Below are 4,489 nucleotides of genomic sequence, written 5' to 3'. Positions count from 1 at the left end.
GTTGCACACTTTGACTTTAGGTGGGAGCTGTAATGCGAGTGAGAGATCGGAAAATCAGAAAGCAGGAGACCGCATGCTCTGCTGTCCTGTCACAATCACAAAGTTGCAGACAGTTGTCTTCAGAGCTTTGATTTAGTGCATTAGCTCTGTTATTAATGATTAAATAACTCATTCCTCATTAGGTGCAGCAGTAAAAATGAAAGTGGGCGACATCTAGTGGCAACAGTGGTTGTTGCACTGCCACATAAAGCCTCACATATGTGATTCACCTTTCAAACATTTTCTAGAATTGTAACTAATGTTGCAAGAATCACTCAAATGTCCTCCCAATCTGACTTCATTTTATAAGTTTATATATTTGTTATTTGTATTCCATACAAAAACCACCTGCCTGAATAATTCCATCTAGAAAATAATAATTTTACAAAAAGCATTGAGAAATGGATTTGTCATTGATTATACATTGGATTATATTATATTATATATTGGACAGGGAAGATGTTGTTAATGAAGCAGTGGGTGTGATGTGTTTATATGGAAAGTCTGTACTCGTCTCATTATTTTCGCTTTCACTCCAGATTTCTGTCTTATTTCCCTACATAATCTTCATCTTTTATTTATTTACAGTCAGTAAGAAAGGAACCCCTTGAATAATATAACACTGTGAATAAGAATAAATGTATAGATCCCAAAGGGAAATTGATATGTCTGACCCAGCTCGCGTATTATTGTATGAAAGCTGAAAAGTCTGAAGGCAGTGAATGATGTTTTTTAGATCTCAGTTTTACAAAGGAGAGAGCAGAGCCTACGAGTACTGATGTTTGTTTTTTATTTTTTCTACAATAAAAATGTTAAAATGGGTCATCAGAGTTGTTTAGGATGTCTTTAGTGTGCACGAGTATATTTGACTAAACACTGAGACCTATTTCATCTTATTCGGTGTCGCCAACTCAAAATATTCCCACATTTGCGAACGCTTCCTTGATGGGTCCAAAATACACTAAAGCAACACTTTTTTACTAACGCACAGTGCAAATGGTACAATACATGAAAAGGTGTTTCAGCCATCTTAAAAACACGGAGTCTTGTGAGAAAGTTTCAAAGCTCTGCCCGTCATGTTGAACCAGCAAACATATTCAGTGTGAATGAAGCAGCGACGTGAACTGAAGCAAACTCCGGCCCGCTGCTTCACAATAAATAACTTATTGAGTTCCAGGAATCTGTGTTGGCAGTAACAAAGCCTCTAGCTAGTTATCTATCATAAACAATCTGATCTCTATGCTGTGATCAATGTTAGCTTTATTTGACAGACATGGCTGGGGGTAGGAAAGGGAGAAAGAAAGATGGAGGAAAAGAAAAACAGAGGGGAAGAGGGAGAAAGGACACTTGAAAAGAAAAAACCTCCCGGATCACCTGTTGAGAGAAAAAAAGAGAAAACAAGCAAAAAGAGAGAGAAACATAATAAACACAGCACCATCACATTAATCCATCTGTGTGTAAATAACAGTAAATGCTAAATATTGAATGTTGTTGTGCCGACAGCGCACAATGTGAGGTGTGGTTTGTGTCTGTGAACACCTGTGTGTACACCTGTGTGCACACCTGTTTGGATCAGCGCGCTTGTTTTCAAAAGGTTTCTCCATCTGCTGGAGGGTGTGGGGAGCCGTAGCCCCGGCCCTGCCTGCATGGATTCTCAGCAGGGCTAAAATTCGGGTTTGCTCGGTGGGACTCGGCTCTTGTTGTTCGCTATGAAGAATCACCTCATTCACAAACAACGCTTCACTAAAAAAAACAGCTGGAATTACAAAGTGTTTTCATTTAAAGATTTTAAGCATGTTTAGCGCCATCTTGTGCCAGTACACAATGTGGCATCCCTGGGTTGGTTAGTTTGTTGGTCGCAGTTTATAGACTTGATTTAGGCTTTTGCGGGAAATCTACGTCCTAACTTGTGTTGTAACTGGAAACTCCTCTTATCACTACATGCCAGCTTTCCATGGAATTCAAGTCATTGTGTTATGCGCTGACACAATGTGTAGCAACATTTCTCAGGAGGTGCAGGTCAGATCATGTAGAAGTTTACAGTTTTTTGTTGTTTGGTTGGTTTTTTTCATTTTATTCCCCCTACAGACATGCTAATGTTAGGATTCCAGAATAAGCTTAGTTATGTTTGTGGTGTGATATGCATTTAGTAACTTATTGGTGTGTACACCTGACCTGATGAGTCTTTCCGACTCCAGCTCGTTGGCCCAGTGAAGCACCAGTGCACCTGACTCAAACGGGCACTCCTCCAAACAGGCCTCATTCATAAAGTGGATAACAAATGGATTTTCATGTTTCAGTGCAGCCAGCGGTGACAAAAAAAGAACTCTAAAAAAATTCTAGTTTTTTCAGAGTTAGGCTCCATGGTGTCGATTAGCCTTCGTACACATAGTGTTTCATTTTCACTTATTTGCCCCATTATTAGCCCAAGAGGAAGTAAGCTATATCATAATCACTTAATAATTTTAACAAGTATGTAACTTAAAAAGTGTTCTGATGCTGTAAGCTGCTGTAAAGTTCAGTAAATTCTAATAATCAGAAAGTTCTTGTTATAAATCCCAGGTTGCTCAGGGTATGTTTCATGCTGCTACCCACATGTTTTTATTTTCCTGATTTAGCAAGTGCGACTTTGTTTAGTGTGAGAACTGAGCCATGTTGTCAGTTTGCCAGAGGCGTAAACTAGCTTGGTTGTTGAGCTTAAAGTCAGAGTTTACAGTGTCAGAAAAGTGGCTCTTCTTAACCTGGGCATTCACTGTGCGATTTTTGGCCCATTGTGAGAAAAATTTTCAGTCATGCGACCGTTTTGGGGATCGACCCAAGTTTCACCTTAATCGTGTGTCGTGCATCGTGTCGTATACATGGGGTAACGAGAAGCGTTTAACACCTCACAACCAGCTCCTGATCAGCAATCATATGATCGCAAGAAAATCAAACCTGTTTGAAATCCTGACGCCCCTCATGAGGGTGTCAACGCAACCTCTCTTGCATGTGCAAACACAGAAATTGAAGTGAAAAAGACGGAGTAGCACAGCAGTCAGCGTGTGATCTGGACACAAGCGATGGATGCCCAGCTTGTAGAACTTTGGCGAGCTCATCCGAGCCTTTTCGATGTGGCCTCACAAAATTATCACGACCACAACAACCGTGAAAAGAGTTGGATGCTGCTCAGTTGCAGCTGCCTGGTCAATGTTTTTCATTAGCAATTTAGCAAAGGTGATGGTGGTGGTGTGTGTGTCTGTGTGAGTGAAAGACAGAGAGGAAAAGACAGATTTTGTGTTATAACCTTCATGTTATGGAGACACAGTGCGAGCGCTCAGTTGCATCAGAGCATCGGGCCGTATAGTGTGAGACTCTGCATCGTGACCTACGAACTTCTAACCCCTGAGATTCAATCATACAGTTTGAGCAGAAGCTGAATAACGCGACTGAAAAAATGGCACAGTGTCTGCCCAGCTTTACCTGATTAAATCACTGTGGTAACTTATGCTGTGGTAACACAGGACAGTTGGGAGCAGTCTGTTTAAAACTTTCAACCTCAACTGGCTCCTTTCGATGTGGAGGACTAGTGTTGCCCCTCTCAAATAACTGAACTCCTCACCCCTTCTCTAAGAAAGAGGCCACCCTTCCCAGGAAGCTTATTTCTGCCGCTTGTATCACGATCCTGGTTTTTTGGTCACTAAATCTCATGGACATACCGGTCCCTTGTGGCTTTTTACCTTGAGGGACCGGTGCGCCATCCGTTTCACTGCAGCAGCGGCCTAGATTCATCTGCTGATTTAGACACATTCTATATCACCTTATCATCTCATCTTATCGTATACTAAATGTCCTTGTCTCTCATTAAAATTATGTTGTGACTTATGGTGTAATTTCTGGCACTGTCCCATTGATGCTAGAGAATTTTAATTTATTTGTTCATTGCAGTGAGTTCCTCGTCTCAGCCTGAGAGATCATATGGCCCTTGTAATAACCCAGTTTTCTTTTTCTTGTAGTCTGTTAGTCTTTTTTAAACTTTTCACTAGAGCTTTAATGAGTGTCTCAGGAGAAATGATATTGAGCTCTCCCATTATTTTAGCCTGAGTGTTGTTTACTCCCATCTAAACATTTTGGAAACATGAGGCTCGTCTGACTTCCTTCTTGGACCTCAGGCTCTATTATTCACTGTTCTACAGTCACACTTTCTCCTTTTGTGTCTATATAAATGTCTATATACATTTGAGCAGTTGTATTCACTGATTTGAGAAACAGAGTTTGTTTGTTGGGAAAAATTTGCCAGTTTTTGTGGCACCTCAGCAATGCTAAGGTCCTGCTCTACAATACGTCATGTCAGTCCATCACTATGCGATGTGATGATGTGATATAATGCATATCTGAACCTTTATGGATAAATTAGTTTAATATCATGAAGTAAAACTGATACGGTGGTTTTATAAGGTGCTATAGGTGCATG

The sequence above is a fragment of the Haplochromis burtoni genome, unplaced genomic scaffold (genome assembly GCF_018398535.1).
Source record: "Haplochromis burtoni strain Fernald_Lab_line unplaced genomic scaffold, NCSU_Asbu1 Contig_519, whole genome shotgun sequence".
NCBI classification, from domain to species: domain Eukaryota; kingdom Metazoa; phylum Chordata; class Actinopteri; order Cichliformes; family Cichlidae; genus Haplochromis; species Haplochromis burtoni.
The sequence above is the reverse complement of the archived record's forward strand: the minus strand, read 5'-3'. Positions refer to the sequence as shown.